We start from the raw sequence: 23,343 nt of genomic DNA, 5'->3' as shown, positions 1-23,343 counted from the left end.
CCTGGGGCCTCAGCAGACCAATGTCTCTGAATCCAGAACCCCAAACCATGCTTAACTGTTCTGCGTGGGTAAGACTTTAGTGTTTGTAAAAGAGAGGGTCATATTATTATGTTTGATTCCCTGGGCCCAGAATAAAATAGTGCAATGGTCACTTTGGCTTTTAGGAAAGCCTTGTGATACTGTCTCTCAAAATGAAACTTCAAACATAATTCAGCTTGCATGGGTGAGGATTGGTGTACTGGAGCCTGACATCCCAAGGTGCAATCCAGACCAGCACAGGTCTTGTCACCCTGACCCAGGGCCGTCCTTAGGCATACGCAGAGAACGCAGTTGCGTAGGGCACCACAGAAGTTCTGGGGCACCACTCTGCCAGGAGAAACAGGAAGCAGTGAGCAGGCAACAGCAGGGCTGCTGGGTCCTAGAGAAAGCCCAATGCGCTGCCTGCAGCACAGTCCGAGGGAAGGGGTTGGCTGCTGGGGTCTCTGGGAAGGGGAGGGAGTAGGAGTGGGGGAAGGAACTTACCTGCGTGACTCTCTCCCCTGGCGTAAGGTGAGGCAGGCTGGCTGGGCAGCTCTGTGCCAGTATCCTTTCTTCTCCCTTTGCCCCACAGAGCGCCCCTCTCTCCCCCTTCTCTCCGGCAGGGCTGGGTTGGGTGAGGTGCTAGGGGGAGGGAGGGTTGGGGTTGGTGCTGGCCCCGGAGTCTTCCCTCTCAGCTGGTTTGAGCTCAAACGCCAGGGCTTCTCCCCTCTCAACTGTTCCGCAGCGTTTAAACAGGCCGCACAGGTGCTCCCTCGGCCCCACACAGTGCCCCGGCCGGCACCGGGGAATTTAAAGTGCAGGTGCTGGGCTCAGGCTGTGGCGTGCCGGTGCCGCGTGTATCTGCCGCCAGCCAGCCCTTCGGCAGACAGCCCCGGCCTCAGTCAGCACGCAGCCAGCCCCTCCCCTCCCCTCCAGCATCTCACCCAACCCTCCCTCCTCCTAGCACGTGGATGCTGCTGCTGGTTCTGGTAGGGTTATCAAGTAGAATCCCCCCCACAAAAAAACGGACACTTGATTGTGGGTGGACGGGAAGCAAAGCTGGGGGGCCACAAGGCTGGTGGGGGGAGGGAAGCAGAGCTGGTGGGGGGGGGGTGCAGAGGCACTGGCCAGGGGAGATCAGGAAGGGGAACGGGCTGGTGGGAAGCAGAGCTGGGGGGCGGTGCAGGGGGGCTGGCTGGGGAAGATCAGGAGGGGAAGTGGGGGAGAACCGGCCCACTGGGAAGGCAGGAGGTGGGAGGTTGAGGGCACAGAGTTTGGTGCGGGGTGTTAGGATTGGAGTATAAGGTTGCAGGGCTGGAGTCAGGGCAGAGATATGGGGGACTCTTGGTAAGGGGTAGAGGTTAAGATGTGTGGGCAGGGGAATGGAAGGTTTGTGGGGCCAGCTCAGGGTAGAAAGTGATAGAATGAGGGCAGGAGGGGTGGATTCAGGGCACAGAGTCTGATGGAGGAGGGGCTCAAGGTAAGGAGGTGGGGGAGCAGGAGTCAGGGCAGGAGGTAAAGGGTGCAGAACTCCGGAGGGAGCTGGAAGAGATTACGGGGCTTACAAGGGTGACAGTGCTGTGCTGACGACTCCTCAAGGGGGGACAGAGATTCACTTTCCTGGGACTCCCCGCACTTTCCCCCTTCCTCGCAGGATGGCATCGTGGAGGTAAGTTGCTGGGGTGCAACAGCCCCTGCTGCTCAGGCAGCTCGCACGCCAGCTGTCTGGGGAGTGGGAATGCATTTGCACACTTCCCAGAGGTGCTGCAGGATTGCCAGGAACTGGTCCCAGCTGCCCCTGTCACCTGCCCAGACCCCCCACAAGTACCCTGTCCCCTGCCCCCACTAACACTGTCACCAGCACCCAGCACCACCCTGTCCCTGGGCCCAGCACCCTGCCACCCACCGCAGCACCCAGCACCACCCTGTCCCTGGCTCCAGTACCCTGAGAGCTGTGCCAACATCCTGGGGACCACATTAGAGAGGCTTGGGGGTTGTTTTTTTTTGGCATCTCACTTGTGTGGCCCCAACTGACTTTTCTGTGGGTCAGTGACCCTTGACTTTTAATACACTGGAACCCCCTGTCCTGAGCCTCTCACATCCCCAAACTCCTGCATCCCCACATCCTCAGTCTTCTGCCACAACATTCCTGCACCATCCCCACATGGCAAATGTGTATCCTGAGCCCATAATACTCACAACCTCCTTGCTCTGACCCCACACATATTCAGTACAAACTCCTGCACCCTCACATCCACAAGCCTGTGGCTTGCTCGGCACCCCAACCTTCCACCTGAGCCCAACACTCCCCAGCCTGGAGCCCCCGAAAGCTTATGCTCCAACACTTCGGTTAGTCTATAAGGTGCCACAGGACTCCTCGCCGCTTGTACTGAGGAAGGACACCTCCTTTGAACTAACAAGCAGAGTTTGAACCAGAACCAACACGTATTCAGAGAAAGAAGCAACACTTCATGTCTGAGGCAAAAGATAAATCAGTTCAGGATCCAAAACAAAAATTCAGAATCAACTTCTACTTCTCAGTCCTAGATACTGCAATCCAGACAGTTAAAGAACAATTTGTGCAGATACAGCAGCCTGATTCAATATTTGGTTTCCTCAACGATGTGCTCAGTTTGCAAAATAAGACTTCAAAACATTGAGAAATATATTTGAACATTGCTTGAAGCTAGAGTCAGCATTACAACATGGAAATTCAAAAGATATTGATTTGTGCAGTGAATTGAAGGCTATTTTATGACAACTTCCAAGACATATTATATCTCAAGATGTACTGAAGTTTATCTGTGAACACAGACAGCTTTCCCAACACCTTCATTGCTCTTCAAATTCTCTTGACTCTTCCAGTTTCTGTTGCTAGCAGGGAGCCTAGCTTTTTTAAATTAAAATTGATAGAGACATGCCTTTGTTCTTCCATGCTGAAAGAGAGACTTGTTGGATAAGTCATTGTCTCAAATAACTTATGGAAGAACCTGGCTCAAACAACTGATCGTCCTGGTAGATTCTGGCATGCTTCATCCTCTTTTTGGCTCATGCCATGGGCAATCCTAGGCTGACTTTTCAGTGCCTCATTCACATCACCTTGCTTGGCCGTAGCCTTGTTTATGATGTTTATCAGTGCTCTGGCCTCTCGCATCTTGACTATAATGCTTGCATAGATAAACAACAGAACAATCTTGCTCTGTTCTCAGCACCACTTCCTCATTTGAGGAAGCTTCCTTGGCTACAAAGTGTGAACAATCTTAATTCCTGGGGAGAAATCACAAGCATGATTGTCACAGGCTGATCAACAGAAGAGTAAGTCGACTGAGCATATTAACAGAAAAAAAAAGTCCCAGTCTGGATAACTTAACATACATATCTTTTAAAATACTTTTTCAAAACTGCGTTTCATGAATTTTTTAGAATTACATCGGTTTAGTGTATTGGATTTATTAGTAGAATTATTTAAACCATGGTTCAGTATATTAAAGCTAGCAATCTTGTGCAGTTGCTTGCTCTTACTTGCATTTTTATTTTTGGGTCAAAATAATTTTAAATACTTTTAAATGTATCTAAAATGTAGGAAATAGTATCTGACATTTTCAAAATTTCCATGGAGCTCATTTGTATTGTAACTGCTACTCCACAGCTCTCCACTCCATATCTTTTCATACTTTTTTCACATACATTCCCATTTAATCCTATATAGACTTATTTCTCTCTCTCTCTCTCTCTCTCTCTCTCTCTCTCTCTCTTTCTCTCTCTCTCTTCCCTGAACCACTCCCTTCAACAGATTATTGTATCCCAAAGCAGCTTTCCAACAAGAAAACAAATATAAGCACATCTGGCCCCCAGGCATTAGATTTCCCACCCCTGAGCTAGAGAAAATCACACTCAGATGTTTCGGTTTTACCTATAAGCTGAGCAGTAGTATTGTGATGTTAATGGTGACTAAGACAGTCAAGGCTCATTCTCCCTCCAGTACATTTGCATACTTCAATCCCAGTAAGACCACTGAAATGCATAGTGAGAGAGCCCTTTACTTTGAATCTACTTTGACTGTTTGTTAATTTAGGCATCAGTTGTGTGTTGGCTTTATTTTTCTGTAATCAATTCTGACTTTTATGCCTCATTACTTGTTTTGTCACTTAAAATCCATCTTTTGTAGTTAATAAACATGTTTATTGTTTAACCTAACCTAAGCCAGACTGTTTAGATTGGAGTGTATAGGAAACTCCATTTGGGATAATGGGATATAGGCATATCACTTTCTATGAATAAAATAACAGATTTTATGAGTTTATAATGTTCAGGAGAGAGCTGGGAAGTACAAGTAAATAAGGAAGTGTTGTTTATTTTTTCTACACTTTTTTATTTACTCCTCATAACGCAAGAACTAGGGGTCACCAAATGAAATTAATAAGCAACAGGTTTAAAACAAACAAAAAGGAAATATTTCCACAATGCGTAGTCAACCTGTGGAACTCTTTGCCAGGGGATGTTGTAAAGTCCAAAACTATAACAGGGGTCAAAAAAGAACTAGATAAGTTCATGGAAGATAGATCCACCAATGATTATTAGACAGGATGGCCTGGGATTCAGAATCATGCTCTGAAGTGTCCCTAGACTCTGTTGCAATGGGTGACAGCGGATGGGTCTCTTGATGATTACCTGTTCTCTTCATTCCCTCTGGAGCAGCTGGCATTGGCCATTGTCAAAAGACAGGATACTGGGTTAGATGGACCTTGGGTCTGAACCGCTAGAGCTTTTTTATGTTCTTAAGATGCACATTTCTGGGAAAAAGTCTAGGATGGGAATTCGTTAGTGTTGCTCTGCAGTGTAATTCAAGAATGACTGGCTGTGGCCCTCATATACTATAACTGGGAATAAAGTGCATGCCAGGAGTGAAGCTGTGTAAAAGACGCCCCAGACTGGAGAATTTATGGGACATAAAACTGTTCACCAGTCCAGATTGTAATGTCCTGGGTGACGTTACCACTCCAGAGAAATGGTGACAAATACGGAATCATGGAGATATGAGGTGCCTGAAGAAAGACCCAAAGGATTCCCAACGCCTCATGATCTGGTCTAAGTACAACCAATGTTAGGGAGGAGACCTTTTCTAGATGTACCAAATATGGAAGCTCATTGAGTGCCAAATGTAACCATCTCATATTCAAAAGCCTTATTGTACAGGAGGGACTACGACTGTATCTGTAGGAAGAATAGACCTAAATGAAAGAGAAAGGATATTAGCATTCATAGGACAGGGAGACCAGATGCTGCCTGGATTTGGGCACCACCATGTTTCCATTCATTGGAAAACTGAATCCAGGGTCCCTACTCCTGGTTTAGTACCAATTATCACTGTAATTATAGAATTGGTACTAAACTATGGCTAGGGACCATGGATTCAATTTTCCGAGGAATGGGAACTTGGTGGTACCCAAATCCTTCCTCCCAATCCTCTTGGCACCAGCTCTAAAAATACAGAGTGTAGGTAATTAAAATGACAAGATTTTCTGTCACATCCCATCCCCAAATCCTTGGATTTCTATTATCTAATTTATAGTCCATTCCTACAAAATGCTTTTGCAATCTACATGCTGATTGACTTCAGCTGGGTTTCAGAGCAACAGGCAAGATTATAAAATTCTCATGGTATGAATTTGCCTTACTTTATGTCTGAAAAGCACAATTCACAATTTATGAAGCTAAAGACCAATAAGAGGGGTAAATTGGTAAAATTGCAATAGACTTTGAGGTGGAGGATCTATTAGGAGTTCTGTGAATAGTTCCTATATTAGAAAGGAAGCTGCTAAACCAAATAAAATACAACCTCCCATTCTACACAAGATGGCAGCATTGCTACACAGCAGATTTCAAAACAGCGACATGGGGGGTGAAACTACTTGTGATTTTTCTAACCAAGCCTTTTAATTCCTAGCTTCCCTGAAAATGTGTTTTATTATTGGGAGGGGGAGAAGGGAGAGAGGGTGAGAAACAAAACCAAAAGCTACTCCACTTTTTGTCACAAACTGATTTTAAAACATGTGCACAAGCAATGTATGAGTCAACTGTGCAGTTGAAGGGCTATACTAGTGTGGGGTGTAAAATTCAGGGATGAATAAGTGAGAAACAGAAGAGAGCTGAGCATGTGTTCAATCTGGAATGTGTGCTTGTTTAGGTGTCAGATTCTACGTTGTTACATTATGTTGCAGAGATTATCTGCTGCAGCTTTCAATAATATCTAAGCACTCCACTACCCTATCAAGACAGTGTCAATCTCTCCTAATTATATATGCTAGAGGGGTTCTGGCTACACAGCACTTTGTGGGAACATAGAAGGGCCAGATTCAGAAGCCATTATGTTGAGCAGCTCTTATTTGTGTGCATAGTCCTGTTGAGGACGATGGATTTCAGAGCAAGATTGACTTTTGCTCTGTTTATCCAAGCTAGAGGAGACATGGGCCATACATCATGAGTAGATGAGGCTCCATGGAGCTACTGTTCCTGCTCCCATGAAGATGGGCAGGAGAGGGGAATGGGCAGAACCTTGACCCTTCCCCTTGCATGAGTAAGGTGCTTCTCCTTGCTCGGGATAGATATTCATATTGAAATCTAGCCCTGAGAGCCCAGCTCAACTCCCATTGACATCAGTGGGCTTGGATTGAGATTTAATTGAACATTAGTTCCCGTGGGTAGGTGTTACAGGATCTTATCCAGTAATAAGTGCAGACACTCATTCAATTGTGTGCTTAAAACAAAATACAGCTGCTAGCTACTCAGTTCTGTTCTGTTCCTGTTCACCTCTGTTGCTTAACTCTTGAGTTTCTCAGGGGGGCAGGAACTGTAAAGTGTTGAACGAGCTATGAACACTTACAACTCTGTATATAAATGACAGATGATCCAAAGAGAAATATCTCTTCTCCCAAAGAATGTAATGATCATAAATATTTAAATTCAAATTAGATACTAGACAAAGCATTTAAACTATATGGGGGGGGAGCACTGAAGGAGTGTCATGTATTGGAACACATGAGGAGTCTGCTCTCTTTCATATATACCTATTGATAGGCAGTGATCAAAAGTGAACTCTGATCTCATTTTTTGTGGATTTATTTTATGTGCAATTCTTTCCCCTTACTATCTGCACACATGCCCTTGAACCATTCCTGGCCCTTTCCCTTGCTAAAAAGACAGGCTGTACAAGCCAAGATATAGTTGCTTTCAAATCAGGAATTGCAGGTAGATTGTAAAGCTTCTGAGAAATGCCCATTTCACTAGATTACTGACTCCCAAGAACACTAGAGCCACCTCTTTCAAATGCCTCCCTAAATCACACTTTATTACCAGTCTTTGCAAGATTTCTGCCTACTCTTGAGTTTGCACAAAGAGCAGCTGCACCAGAAGGGTGGATGAACTATTCTGCCTGCATCTGACAGTAGGACGTAGGGATCCTGAGGAAGGGTTTATTTATATATTTGCAAAGGGCCTGGCATGCTCTTGGCAATCAATATCTTAAAAAAAAAATTGAAACATCACTAAAAACTAAATTCTGCTTGTTTGGACTGAATTGGAAAGCTCTTCTCTTGCAGAGGATAGAGTCTAGCTCGCTGTGCTTGTGCCTACACCTGCAATTAGCTAGCAGAGAATGGATAAAAAACAAATTGTCCTCACTGTAACCCACCGCCGTCACTGCTGAGAGCCTTCATGACACTTACCTTCATTGGGAACAGTGATGTGAGGAAGCTGCCTGAGCACACTCTCCTGACTCCGATCTCATTAGCAGCATAGGGGAGGCCGGATCTTGTGGCTGACTAAAGAACCTAGCAGGGGATCAGGCCTGGGTTCTCATCTTGACTCTGCCATTGACTTTGGGCCCACCATTTGACCTCTCTGTACTTCATTTTCTCCATAGTGAAGGTATGATGACTATAATTACTGCCAATGGCATAGCCACAGGTGGGCCTGCGTGGGCCATGGTCCACCCACTTTTCATCCAGGCCCACCAACCCATGCAGACTGGGTGCAGGAATGACCCGCTGTGTTCAGCGCTCCGGCCAGAGAGCAGGGTTGCAGCACCGGAGCTGGCCCCACTCTATTTGGCATTCTGGTCGGGGAGGAGGGCCGGGGTCCTGGGAATGACCCTGTGCAGCCATCAGTACTCGAGCTCAGGGAGCAGTTTGGGAGTGGGGTCAGAGCTGACCCTGCTCTGCCAGCATTCTGTGCCCCGCCACCAGGTGCTCCAGCTGGGAGCAGGGCCAGGGCACGGAGAATTACCGCCGCCATCACTGCCCACCCACCCAAAATTGGGGCCCATCCAAGTGGACCCTTCTGGCTATGTCACTGCTTGATGCATATGGGCTTTGCAAGACTACACACTGACTAATGGTTACAAAGCCAATTGAGATTCTTGCCTAGAAGGGGCTTTGAATGAGATGTGAGAATTATTCCACTCTTGTGGAGTTTTTCAGGAATTAATTTTGTCTTAAAGTTTTCCATGTGTTCAGTGCCTGAGAAGTGTCAAACCGATATACAGAACAACACCAAGGGCTGCCTTTGTCAAGCAGGTGGAGCCAGTCTGTTTTTATTGGCCACAGACTTTTGCTTACAACCCCTAAAAGTGACCAGGTACTGCTGTTTATGTATGGGACTAGATGCATTTCAGAAGTCAAGTCTTGCAAAGCATACAACTCAGTGTCCCACATAAAAATTCCTCCAAATAATCTAACATTAACCAAAGCAATAACAGCTTTTCTGTAAAGTCACTTGTTTCTGTGCAGATGTCCAGGCAGGGTATATTGCTCCAGCTTTTCTGATTAGAAGTTAAATGCACAGAGACCAAAAAAAATATTGCCCAATAGACACGAGACCCTGCTGGGCAAGTATGGAATCACCCGGCCCATGAGGAAGTTCAGGAGCCCCCTGTGTTTCCAGGATCTCTCTGGTACAGGGGGTCTAAGTATGTGACTTGCTCTCTTGGGCTTGTTTTGCGCACTGCTTTGGGGGTGCTAGATGGGAACAGAGATTTCAGCGGTGACATAGGTACATACACCTGGGCAAGCACAGGGCAAAACCCAGACCAAAATCTCAAACTCCAGTTTGCAAGTAACTAATCCTGATGACAGTGGATGTCAGAGTAAGACAAGACACAGTCATTTACTCCCTTAATAAAACATTATGATTTCTGGTGAGTCAAGTGTTTACCTAGATTTTCCTGAAGTTTAAACTCAGTGGGATAAATATGTTATCATCAAACTAAACTGCACACACAGCTAGTTGAAGGCTCAATGATACAATATTTCACACAACTGAGTGATACGGGTGCACACAGGACTGTAGTATTCAGGCACTCTAATCCAATAGACCTTTGTATCCACACACACAGGCTACGTCTACACTGGCATGAATTTCCGAGAATGCTTTTAACGGAAAAGTTTTCTGTTAAAAGCATTTTCGGAAAAGCGCTTCTAGATTGGCAGGATGCTTTTCCGCAAAAGCACTTTTTGCGGAAAAGCATCCGTGGCCAATCTAGATGCGGTTTTCCGCAAAAAAGCCTTTTTCGCGATCGGGGCTTTTTTGCGAAAAACAGTACTATGCTGTCTACACTGGCCCTTTTGCGCAAAAGTCTTTCGGAAAAAGACTTTTGCCCAAACGGGAGCAGCATAGTTTTTCCGGAAAAGCACTGATGATTTTACATGAGATCATCAGTGCTTTTCTGGAAATTCAAGTGGCCAGTGTAGACAGCTGGCAAGTTTTTCCGGAAAAGCAGATGATTTTCCGGAAAAACTTGCCAGTCTAGACACAGCCACAAAGTTCCCTTGCAGCCAGACTAGTTGAGGCCTGGGAAGCAAACATAAAGGCTGTGTCTACACTGGGCCACTTATTCTGGAAAATCAGCTGCTTTTCTGGAATAAGCTGCGAGCTGTCTACACTGGCCCTTGAATTTCCGGAAAAGCAACGATGCTCTACTGTACAAAATCAGCCACTATTCCGGAAAAACTATTCTGCTCCCGCTCAGGCATAAGTCCTTATTCCGGAACACTATTCCGGAAAAGGGCCAGTGTAGACAGCCCAGTAGTCTTTTCCGGAAAAAAGCCCCGGTCGCGAAAATGACGATCGGGGCTCTTTTCCGGAAAAGTGCGTCTACATTGGCAGGCTGCTTTTCCGGAAAAGCCCTTTTTCCGGAAAAGCATCTGTGGCCAATGTAGACGCTCCTTTTCCGGAAATACTTATAACGAAAACTATTCTGTTTTAAGCATTTCCGGAAATTCATGCCAGTGTAGACACAGCCAAACTGTGTCTACACTGGGCCACTTATTCCGGAAAATCAGTCGCTTTTCCGGAATAAGCTGCGAGCTGTCTACACTGGCCCTTGAATTTCTGGAAAAGCAACGACGCTCTACTGTACAAAATCAGCCGCTATTCCGGAAAAACTATTCTGCTCCCGCTCGGGCATAAGTCCTTATTCCGGAACACTGTTCCGGAAAAGGGCCAGTGTAGACAGCCCAGTAGTCTTTTCCGGAAAAAAGCTCCGATCGCGAAAATGGCGATCGGGGCTCTTTTCCGGAAAAGCGCGTCTACATTGGCCACAGATGCTCCGGAAAAAGGGCTTTTCCGGAAAAGCAGCCTGCCAATGTAGACGCTCCTTTTCCGGAAAAACTGAAAACGGAATAGTATTCCATTTTAACCATTTCTGGAAATTCATGCCAGTGTAGACACAGCCTAGTGGAGTTACATTGCCATAAGTAGGAATGAAGTTAATTTCAAATACTTGAGGGTTTATAGCCACATCAGTAAATTTAATTATCATTTTACTGAGTGCTAAGTGAGCTGTAAGACTAATCTAAATGTAACTTGCTTTACAGGGTCTACAGCCTCTTTACAAGCTTCCTCTACACTGAAGTGTCAAATTAGGGCTATAGCAATAGATAAAGGGGGAAAAATAGAGCCATTGATGGCCATAGCTTTTCCAGTTGATATCTTTATATTGTGCTATAAAAGCCTATTACTCTTAATTTAAAGAGTGAAAATTGTTGACATCTCTTTCAAATGGTAATCTTTAGAAAACAATTTGAGCTAATTATAATTTGAGTCAAATAATGTGCACATTTTATTGAAGAGCTGTAAACATCAAATAGCAAAACATGATGGTATTTGCACTTCCAGATAATCTGAGTTATTAGTTTAGGGCCAGATCCTGCAAAAATAGGAAGGACTATCTGCCTGAGTAAGCCTACTCTTGTGGGTATAGGATCAGGCCCTTAATTAGTAGAGAAATTGTTGGAATGTAAGTGTTTTGGGTATATAACAAGGTATAAAACTGTAATTTTGCTTGTGTAACCCACACACCTTTGGGGTATGAGGTAATGTCCTGCCTAGTTGCACTGAGACCACTTATAGAAAGAATAATGAGTAAATCCCATGTAACCCCTCAGAATAAGGTGTGAGGAACAGTAGTGCATAAGCCATGAGCTGTCCCTCTACAGAGATGGCTCTTGCACCCTGACATTCTGAAATGAATAAGAGGAAACTCCCTGGTTCTTGGTGCCAGTGATCTGAAAGTTCAAAAGGTAAGCAGAACTCATTTGAAGGAGTGCCCTTGGAATGAACTTTATACTTCTGTATGTATTTGTGCTGAGAAGTGCTGCTTATCTTTGGACTTTTAAACTTGCTAACCTTATTTAAGAAAAGAAATATTGGAGCGAAGCTATAGCTGCCACTGATGAAAGCTCTGTATTGATGCTTTCTTATAATTTACACATTGCATTACTGGACCCCAAAACACAACTCACACAATGTTTATCTCAAACAGACAAAAGACCCACCCCTTTACACACTTGCTTGGCCCTTTGGCTTCAGTTAAACACGGCAGAACCCCAACAATCTAAAATTCTCAAGGGCCATCTCGAAACCTATAGCCTCCTTGACAACCAAGTGGATTTGGATAAGCAAAGAAGCTGGCCAGGAGAATATCCTGACTACAGATTTTTCAGTCAGTTGGATGGTTCCTTCAGTTCCAAGAAGTCATCTGCCTTGTTCATCAGGCTTGTTCAGCAGCTGGTTTGTTCAGCAGGATCCAGCATGACTTCACCTACCCACCTACAGTAACTTCAGTAAAGTGCTGTTCATACTGTCCCCAAGTTAAAGTACCTCAGCCAAGACCCAGCTGACTGGGTCTTGAGTTAAGGTGATATGGCAAAGGCCCTGGCAAGTCAGCTGACCTTGGCGGAGCCAGACAGCTTCATTATCTGAACTTCATTTATCTGAAAGCCCCTGTTATCTGAAGGGGGATTATAGCCCCAGTTAAAGCTAAGGGACTTGGATCCTATGTCCTCAGCTCAATCTAAGCTACATGACCCTCTGTACCCAGCTACAGTTTAGGGCAGCATATAACACTGTTTGGGATAATAGCAAGTTTCAAAAAAGTAATGTTTGTGTAATGGCGGGCCCACTGCAGGAAATAACTGCACAGACAAAGCAACACCTATAGGTAAAGGAGGGATGAAACCATTTTGGGTGAGGTCTGAAAACAGCTGTTACTGATGTGTCAAGTTTATCTCAAACGGAATAGAGTCAACCTATAAGCCTCCATCCCAGGCTGTACCTAGAACGCAGTGAATGGGGTGTACCAGTAATTTGGGTTTGTCTTATGAAGATTTTTTTTTTTAACTAGGGTTATCAGATACTTTCACAAAAAATACCGAACATGACAGGAAAAAAATTGGTTGAGCAAAATACCCCAAACAAAACAAAAACCCTACACAAATAAAGAGTCACGGCCCCTTTAAATCTCCATGCTCTCCCCCTCCTGCCCACCAGATGGGCAAGGGAAAAATGTCCCAAGCAGCCTTCCATCTGAGAAAAACAGAAAATACTGGACATGTATAATTTTACATGTCTGGTATTTTCTGGGGGTTTTTTACCCGACAGAAGCCGCAAATACCAGACTGTCCAGGCCAATACCAGATACCTGGCAACCCTATTTTTAACTGTCACACTCAATAAAGCTGTCAGTAATTCACTCCCCTGCTGAAATCAGAGGTATAACAATGTCCAACACCACAGCCCTCAGATACATACATGTCTGCTTATTCACATGTCCTTAGTGGGAAAACCATGCCTATCCATGCTTCTTTCTCCCAGGAGACACATCAGCATGGCTCTCTTGCTTGCTAGCTCCCTAGGAAGGAGAGAAACAAGTTCTGCCACCAGCAATCTGATTTTACCCCTTCCCCCAAGTCAATTGCAAAGGAGTGTGCATGGGCCGTATTGTAAACGCCTGCTGCTATTACATAACTAGGGTTATTTTGCTTAAAGCCCTAGTTCTAAGTGGCATGTGATGGTGTGAGAATCCCGATATCATTCAGCAGAGCAGAGTTGTAGCCCTCCTGGCTGCAGAGAAAAGCCTGAAAATATGACCTAAGGACACCTTAAAGATGTCAAAACTGGAGAGAGGGGGATAAAAAGAGTCCCCAATCTATTATTTAAAAATTTAATCATTAAGACAATCTCATGGTTTTTTTTTTAATCGTGGGGTTTTCGGCCCTACATGTGATGCTCCCCTGGGTTTGGTCTTTCCCAAATCTGCTCCAATCAGAGAAAAACCAGTATTGGGGAAGGGGGAAGATATGACTTTAGCTGACTTTACCCTGGATCCATGTGTCTATGAGTCTATGGGGTACATCTACACAGCAGGGCTAAAGTTGAATTAAGCTATACAACTTCAGCTATGTCACTTGCATAGCTTAAGTTGAAATAGCTTAACTCATTTTTAGGTGTTGTCTACACAGCAGGAAGTTGAAGGACGAAAACTCTCCCTTTGACTTCCCTTACTCCTTTTACCATGAGTTGGAGTAAAAAGTCCTCCAGCTCGACATTATTTTGAAATAATGTGTAACGCATACTATGTTATTTCGGAATAATGTCAGTTATTCTGAAATAACACTGCTGTGTAGACGTACCCTGGGTGAGTTCTGCCTAGAACAGTGGGCAAATACTGGCCCATGGCCAGATCTGTTTCACCAAGGTTATCCCCAGCAGGCTGCTGCCACTGTATTTACCTGTGCCTATGAAGGTCCAGATGATTGCAGCTCCCATTGGCCAGGGATCGCCATCTCTGACCAATGGGAGCTGCAGGAAGTGGTGTTCCAGTCCATGATACCTCCTGCCACTCCCATTGGCCAGGAATGGCAATCTGTGGTGGATAGGAGCTGCAACCACCTGTACCTGTGGAGGCATAGATATATATAGCGGTGGACTAATCCTGCTGAATCGCTGGCATTTTATACCCCAGTCTGGTCTAGAACCTTACTCAGGAGTTCTGTCTTCCACTCTTCTACTTGAACAACTAGTTAATATTATCTCATTAATTTGAGCCAGACCTCCTGTGAGGTGGTTACCAAATTTTGTGGGGCGCAGGATCAGACCCATATTGCCTAAAGACACTGAGACATTATTCCTTATTTTGTCTTCAGTAAAGTGCCTGATTAAAGATATATATTTTCTTCAGATCATCAGAAAGATCAACCCATCAGTACAAACATATTTTCAATTAAGTCACAGGTTGTAATGTAGGAACAATGCCCCATATTTGCTGTAGAAGCAAGAAGACAGAAACACCCATAAGAACAGAATAGATTGTTTTTATGACTTCTTTTACTTTCCTCTCATTCTGCATAGAGCAAAGTGAGGAGATTAATGATATTGTCACAACAACATTAATGATGCTGTAAAATCATAAGGACAAAGAGAGAGGATTTGATAAAAGTGAGATTTACAACTACATCAGTCAATTTAATTATCTTTTACTAGGCTTAGACTAAGCAGTAAGACTAATCTCCATTTAACATGTTTTACAGGGTCTGCAAGTGCTTTACAATCCTCCTCCATTTAGAAGTGTCAAATTATGGCAATATTGATAAAAGAGTGGTGTAAATGGTAGTCTAGACAATCCCAGAACCTGTTAATATCATTTTTACAGCATTGTAAAAGCCTATTACTCTCAGATTTGGGACTGAAATTTGTGGACAGCAATCTGAGTTGATAATGTTTAGAAAGCCAGTTTAGAGGAGATAAAGATCCATATCCACCTTGCTGCACTTGCTATAAAAAGCCACACTTACTGGGTGTGATGATGCTATGGGTGCCTGTTGCTTAGTGCTATTAGCACACGCCAAACTGTGGGCCTGATTTGGCTCTTAATCACCCTAGTGCAATTCCACTGACTTCCTTGTACCTGCCATCTTGATTAGTTAATTATATTTGTGTAAAAACAGTGTAAAACACCACCAGTCTGATTCAGTTGCATGGTTTACAGCCACTATCCCTTCTTTTTCCACAAAGCTCAAGAGTGGAGGAAAGAAGTTCATGTCTAGGGTTAGCAGTATTCAATATTATTTTTTAATGATTTTAATGAAAAGAGCAATATTCTTTTAAATATTGTTTCTATTTTTATCCATTTAGGTTTCCTCACTTGCAGGAAATTGGGGGTGGAGGAGAAGGAGTTGTCAGACAATAATTTAATTACAGTAATTGTTCAGATTAAAAACACAAATAATGAACATCACATGTTAAAATATATACAGAAAATATCCTTGAATCCATTACTAATAAGGTCTCAAGCATCATTTTCCTTACTTTGCCTATCTGTAAATTCTGATTATCGTCAATGCAAATATTTTTCATTGGTTTGTTTGTGAACAGTGAAATTGATGTTTACTAACAATGACTCTTAAAAATATAATCATTCCCGGCCTAATTGTATTCCTGGTGGGGGAGGGGAATGTTTAACCCTGAAGGTTTTATTTCCAATTTATTTTAAAAAATTGCAGACAATGCAAAAGTATCTGAAACAGACAAGAGCTCTCAGGAAAGCAGACACTTCAAGATTAGTTCTAGTCCTTTACTGGGCAGAATATTTGAAATTTAGCACCTCAAGTAACTGTGAATTGCTCATAACTGGTGCAATTTTAAATCTTTATCAATTTGTTCCAGTGCAATTAAAAAAATAGAATCTCATCTCCTGCTCCCAAGACAGGAAAAGTCACACTGAGCTAGAAGAAAATACAGCTTGGGTTAAAGAAGCTATATTTGAAAAATTGTCAAGAACTTTGCACTACTGCACTCTCGATAAATTTGTCATATATTGTCATATTCCATAACTAAGAAATATACAGAGATCATTTTAAAGGTCCAATGTAAAAGTATTTTTTCTGAGTTTTATATTTGTGTGTGCATGCATGCGCGCGCGCGCGTGTGCATATGACTTTAATTCAGTTTTAAAATTAACTCTGCAATTTGGTTAACAGGCAAAATCAAATCTAGAAGCTAGTTATGGAAAAAATCTGAGGCTATCTGATTTATCTCCAACTTCATCCCCTACTACACATTTATTAATTTTTGGGGGTAATATAATATTAAAGTCTCCATGCAACACGATTTCCAGAATTTCTTTTGGCAGATATTTGACAGATAATATCTATTTGGCAGATATTAGGCTGTAGCCTAATAAATCTCACTCCCAGGCCACATCTCCCATCTCCACTTGTGGGAAGATCGACGTTGCCGCAGTCGATCTTCTGGTGGTCGATTTAGCAGGTGTTTACTAGAATGGTGAGGGCGCCCCTGTCAGCACCAGTACTCCTATTCCTCATGAGGAATAATGGTAGTCAAATGGAGCATTTCTCCCATCGACCTCCTTCTGTGAGGATGGCGTGAACCTCAACTTAAGGTATGTTGACTCTAGCTGCATTTTTAACATAGCTGGAATTGTGTATCTTAAGCCAACCTTCCCCCGTAATGTGGAGCTGGTCTTAGGAACTTTTTACTGAAGCATACACTACTTTTTCTAATTCTTAACTTAAAAACTGGATAGTGAAGTAATTAGCCATTATTGGCTGTTTTTTAATACACACAGCTTTTATGAATTATGTCCCTGCATCAGCATGGGCTCTCTATTAGTATGCACATAAGGTGGCAGTTGGAAGTGAGGAATCAGTCTGCCCATGAAACAGATTTCTTCAGCGGAACATACAGTAAATTAGTGAAATGTGAGGATTCCAATATGGACCTGCTGTGGCTAGAAAATCAATGACGCTTGACTAATAGTGCTTGGTGCTCCAACAGCCACGACCACTTGGGGAATCTCAAAATGCTGGCCAGCTGCTAATGAAATCATTCCCACAACTGCCCTATAAAGTAGAGAATTTCATTTTACCCTCGCTGGGGGAAATGAGGCCTAGGAAAGTTAAGGAACTTGTCCAAAAGGAAACTCAGGGAGTCAGTAGCAGAGATGGGCTCAGAACTCTTGACTTCAAGTTGTGCTTTAGACATCCTACAGTCTCGACTCACAGTCTGTTTATTTAATCCATAATCCTTCTGTTACTGTCGCCTAGGGGTCTCAAACTCCCTGTCCACAGGACATCTAAGGCCCACGCATTTCCCCAGTCAGGCCTGCAAAATATTTTGAAAATGTTATTAGTCAAGCCCATGCGGCTGCTGGCCAGGGGGAGGGCGGGGCAAGTAGAACAGAGGGACTCACCTGTGCACATGGCTCCCAGCAGCACCAGGCTCCATCCGGGAAGCCGCTCTGGCTGCCTCCACCGCAATGAAAATCTCGTTGGCCAGGGAGCCACTTGAGCTGATGCGCTTCTGCTGCCAGGGAAGTGGGGCTACTGCCTAGGGTTGCCAGGTGTCCGGTATTCTACTGGATAGTCCAGTTTTTGGGCCATCTGTCCGGTAAAAAAAATCCAGAAAATACCGGACATGTGCCATGTCTGTTAGTTCCTGGATTTCTGGCTGGGCGCTGGACGGAATCCTGGTGGGAGCGAGGGGAGTGGCTGGGAGGCAGGGCGCGATCGGCACCGGGAGCCCTGGCTGTGTCTGACGCCTTGGAGAGGAGGAGGGGCCCTGTCCCTGCTTCTGAGCGCGTGGTGGAGCCGCAGCCGGACTCACTCGTGCTTCTCTGGACTGTGTGGGGGACTGACAGCGCCCCGAGATCTGCATGTGCCTGGGTCAGTCTCCCCTTTCCACCCCGCTTCCCCCGACCCTTCCCAACCAACTCCGCTGCCCCCGACCCCCTCCCGGCCACTCCTGCTTCCTGCCGGCTGGTTCTCCTCCTCTCGATCTCCCCTGGCCAGCCGCGCTGCTCCTGACCCCTCCCCCATCTCCCTGAGCCAGCTGCACTACCCCCAACCCGCCCCCGCACCTCCTCCGGCCAGCCGCACTGCCCCTGACCCCTCCCCATCTCCCCTGGCCAGCCACACTGCCCCCAACCTCTCCCCCATCTCCCCGGGCCAGCTGTGCAGCCCCCGACCCCCCGCCTGCCAGACCTGCCCCCCAGCCCCTCCATCTCCCCCGGCCAGCCACGCTGCCCCCAACCCCCCTCCCCCATCTCCTCGGGCCAGCCCTGCCCCCTCATGTCCTCGGGCCAGCCCCGCCCCCACCCGCCTATCTCCTGTGGCCAGCCGCGCTGCACCTGCCCCCCCTCCACCCCGGCCAGCCCCACCCCTCCTATTGTAGTCTGTGTGCTGAAATCCTAACTCAACTGGATTCCCCTCGTCCCTCGTGGTGGCTAAAAGGACATTTCCATGCAATGATTTCCTTATATTGTTGAGCTGGAGAGCTGTGGCTTGTCCTCTTGCAGCTTACATGTTGGACATCACCTCCAAAGCTTGGATCAGCCAGAAATCAGGGCCATTCATATGGAGATGGCACATATCCTCAGCATCCCTAGAGCTGACAACTTCCTTCGGAGTATGTCTACACTACAAAGTTAATTCGAACTAACGGATGTTAGTTCGAATTAACTTTCATAGGCGCTACACTAGCGCTCCGCTAGTTCGAACTTAATTCAAACTAGCGGAGCGCTTAGTTCGAACTAGGTAAACCTCATTTTACGAGGACTAAGCCTAGTTCGAACTTACTAGTTCGAATTAAGGGCTGTGTAGCCCCTTAATTCGAACTAGTGGGAGGCTAGCCCTCCCCAGGTTTCCCTGGTGGCCACTCTGGGCACCATCAGGGAAACTCATATGCCCCCCTCCCGGTCCTGGACCCCTTAAAGGGGCACGGGCTGGCTACGGTGCCCGTGCCAGGTGCAAGCCTCCCAGCACCCAGCCAGCAGACCCTGCACCTGGCACGGCATGAGCCAGCCACCCGATGCTCCCCAGCCCTCCGCCTCTTCCCGGGACCAGGCTGGCAGCTCTCGGGAGCCTGGCCAGGACCGCAAGAGGCAGGCACCCACCTGGTCTAGTGCAGACATCGTGGACCTTGTCCACGAACTCTGCACTAGGCACAGGAAAGTGGCCGGCTTGGGCAGGAGAGCTGCCAGCCTGGCCACCCAGGAGCAGGTGTGCATGAAAATAAAGGGGGTCCACTGAGACCCCCGACCCTGAGCCCTGAGCTTAGAATGGCCGTACTGGGTCAGACCAAAGGTCCATCTAGTCCAGTAGCCTGTCTGCCGACAACAGCCAACCCTAGGTACCCTGGAGGGGGTGGACCAAAGACAGCGACCAAGCCATTTGTCTCGTGCCATCCATCTCCAGCCTTCCACAAACTTTGGGCAGGGACACCATTTCTACCCCCTGGCTAATAGCACTCCATGGACCCAACCTCCATGACTTGATCTAACTTCTCTTTAAACTCTGTTCTAGTTCTAGCCTTCACAGCCTCCTGCAGCAAGGAGTTCCACAGGTTGACTCTTTGCTTTGTGAAGAACAACTTTCTGTTACTAGTTTGAAGCCTGCTACCCATTCCTTTCCTTTGGTGTCCTCTAGTCCTTCTATTATGGGAACTAATGAAGAACTTTTCTTTATTCGCCCTCTCCACATCACTCTTGCTTTTATAGACCTCTATCATATCCCCCCTCCGTCTCCTCTTCTCTAAGCTGAAAAGTCCCAGTCTCTTTAGCCTCTCTTCATATGGGACCTGTTCCAAACCCCTAATCATTGTAGTTGTCCTTTTCTGAACCCTTTTCAAGGCCAAAATATCTTTTTAGAGGTGAGGAGACCACATCTGTACACAGTTCTGAAGATATGGCGTATTATAGTTTTATACTTCCCCTCCTCCTTCTTCCCCTGGCTTCTCCCATCCAGCTCCCTCGTCCCAGGTTTCCCCCTCTCCTCTCCCACCCTCTCTCTTCCCCTCTCCCACCTCCTTTTCCCAGTCTTCCCAGAGGTTAACAGTTTTGTTAAATAAAGAGAGTTTCTATTTTTGAACACACGTGTCCTTTATTTTGTACATCAGGAAGGGGCGTTAGGGAGGGGTAAGTGGAAGGAGGTGAGGGAGGAATGGGGTACGAGCCTCCGATGGGGAGGACTGGGGTGGCTCTGTGGGCTCCTTGGGGTGGAAGCTCTCCTGCAGCTCCCCGGTTGACCCCCCCCCGCCCCCTCCGCCCCCCCGTATGGCAGCCTGCGGCAAGTGCAGCCGGGCTGAATTTTTTTTAGGTCTAGATGCAGTAATTTGAATTAGCTTAGTTCAAATTAGTGCTGTAGTGTAGACATACCCTTAAAGGGTGATATCTATCCAGGAGAGCCCCTCCCCTGAAAGATAAAACAGTCCCAAGCTGCATTACCCTTTCCAAGGAATCTCCCATAGGCCTGTGAATGGATGGTGAAGTCAGTGCAAGCTTTGCTCAGATAAGGATTTCAAGAATGAGCCCAATGGGAGAATTACTTTGTCAATAAGTTCTGAAATGTGTTTGTCAGTGCAGGAAACAGGCAAAAAGTCAGTGCAGGATTCTTATCCACCAAATCTTATCAGGGTGGTAAATCTGTTCTTTGATCCTTTGCTCAATAATGCAGGAAAGTTGGAGGCAGCTGCCTCCACCCCTACTTGGCAATGCAGTCACTAGAGCCTCATAAAACATTTATGAAACCTGTAATAAACAGGCCTGATAAGGAACAGGACAGGAGATTTCAGGAGTCAGCAGCTTCTCAGAAAAGGATCTTCTCTAACTCCCAAGGTTCCTCTGTTTAAACAGCAAATACAACCCATCAATTTCACACTGCCATAAAATTTGCAAGCAGAGAGATTTCACCAACCCAGTGGTTACTGAATTTGCTTGGAATGCACCTGTATTCAGCATTCACCTTTCCTATTTCACTGCGTGGATCAGATACCAGAAAGAAGTGGGTGGCAGGAAGATAAATTCAATAAAAATCTAGTTGCAAAATAAAAGAGAAAGTAATTTGCTGCAATTAAATAGATAGGACTGTAGAATTGAGTCTAGAATGGAGAAGAAATTGAACTCGGTTTAGGGTAATGTTTTACTTTGTGATTTAGTTTTAGTTTTGTTTAATTTTGTGAGTTAATTTTTATTGGGGGAAAAGGAGTTTGGTCTAAAGGTTGAAGCATGGGACTAGAAGAGGAGAAACTTGGCTTCTCTTCCCTAGCTCTGCCATTTAATGCTTATATAACTTTGGACAAGTCCCTTCTATGGTTTGTGCCTCTGTTACCCTATATGAACAGTAAGGATAATTATGTTTATCTGGCTTCCACAGTTGATGTGAAATTCAGTGCCTGACTCCTTGTTTTTTTATACCATAAATCCATTGAAATCAAGGGATGCGCACTGGAGTAATTGAATGATGAATCAGGCTTATTATCATCAAAGATGCCTCTTCTGGGAAGAAACGTAGCATCTGATTTTAAAAGCAGGACCAAAATTGAAGAAAACTGCTCGCTATAGAAAATCAAGGGAGTATTTAGTAATCCCCTTGTTGGTGTTAAGTAAAGGTGATGTGATGCATTGCTGCCCAGTAAAGGTGAAGCACTGGAAAATGTTACCAAGGAATATGCAGAAAGGGAGAGGAGAGGGAAGGGTTCTGGATATTTTGAAGGGAAGTATTTGTATAACTCTCCATGCTGAAATGTGAAATTAATCCACTCCTTAAAATACCCTACATTACCATAAATGTGGCCATGCAAGGTTGGGAATAGTGTTACTTCTTGTTAAAAGCAGGAGTACTTAAATTGACTTCAGCGACTCTTAAGGTTGACGCAACAGGCTTGGTAGTGTGCATATATCACTTAGAAAAACAACTGTATGCTGCTAAAGTCAACATTAAGTCCTCGTGTAGACCAGGCCTAAAACACTATGTAGCCCTCATAAGGGGTCTCTTTCAATGCATTCTTCAGGGTATACCACACAGACAACTTACCCTCCACATGGCCCAAATAGAGCCCAAGTCCTTCCCACACCTCCCCTTCTTAGTCGCCATGAACAAACACCACCATCCTGCTTGCTGCTAGGCCCAGAATCTGGGCATTGTCTTTGTCTCGGCTCTTTCTCTAGAATAGATCTTCACAGCCAGGTCACGTCTAAATCCTGCTGCTTCTTCCTGCACCATATAACTAATCCACAGCCTTTTCCATCCAGCTGCACAGCTCAATCTTTCATCCAGGCACTCATCATATTGCATCTTGATTTCCCCCCGCAAAAGCTGTAAAGATAATTTCCTGGATCAGTGCTTCAGCAACATCATCCCTCCATTGGCTTTTCTACAATCATTGCATCCACCGTGAACTCTTCCTCTTTGCACTTCAGGCCCTTTACCATGCTCTTCACCCTGCAGTCTCGTGTATGCCATTTGGATATTGGCTTGCCTCCGCTCTGCCAGTGATGCCAGCCTCCATAAGCTGCTTGTTAATGTTTTAAACAAATACCTTCACCCTTTCTCCCAGGCTGTCTCCATGCTTCAGAGGAGCCCTGGAAACATCCACCCCCGCTTTTGCCTTCGTAGTATGGGTGTGTCTGAGGAAAATCAGCTGCAACCAAGGTGTGCTTATGCCACAACTATAGCTAGTTGCCAAAACATCCCTGGAGATCCATGGGCAGCTGAAAACAAATGAAAACCGCCTTCAAAATCTGAGAAGCATGTGGCTCCCCCCTCCCTAGTTTAGTCTGATGCTGGGTGCAGCCTACTGGCATCTAGTGCATTGTCTGTAGCAATGCTGTATGAACAATTACAATTAGACCACATGCCCCAAAATCCACTAGCCTGAAATCTTTATGGGTAGTTTTTACCGTAGCAAAGAATTGCTATTAGCAATGTGTACTGAATATGTTAGTATAAATATATATGCATTTAGAGATGTGTATTGATTTTGTGGTGGGATCTCTGAGATGAGGCGGTTATACTATTCCGATTGATACATCAGTTATCTGTTAGCAGGCCGAGCAGTTGTCTTGCATAATTGTGTTTTGTCTGGTTTAGTTCGATTTTGTGTCCAGTCATTAAGGTCTCTAGTCGTGATAACTTCTTAGTGGTAGTGAGGAAGGGATGGGGAGCAGTAACAAGTAGCAGAGGTGACTGGACAGAT

The 23,343-nt window shown here is 45.4% G+C and overlaps 1 long non-coding RNA gene across 1 annotated transcript in view; it reads left to right on the top strand.

Moving 5' to 3' along the window:
- Positions 1-1,462: 1,462 nt before the first annotated feature.
- LOC142827144 (uncharacterized) overlaps positions 1,463-23,343 on the top strand; it is a 45,163-nt gene continuing 23,282 nt past the window's right edge. Inside the window, exon 1 of the long non-coding RNA XR_012901598.1 lies at positions 1,463-1,687. This is a non-coding gene — a long non-coding RNA (uncharacterized LOC142827144). The remainder of the gene's footprint in view (positions 1,688-23,343) is intronic.

Source organism: Pelodiscus sinensis, chromosome 1 (assembly GCF_049634645.1).
Source record: "Pelodiscus sinensis isolate JC-2024 chromosome 1, ASM4963464v1, whole genome shotgun sequence".
NCBI classification, from domain to species: Eukaryota; Metazoa; Chordata; order Testudines; family Trionychidae; genus Pelodiscus; species Pelodiscus sinensis.
This window is presented reverse-complemented; position numbering and strand designations above follow the sequence as displayed.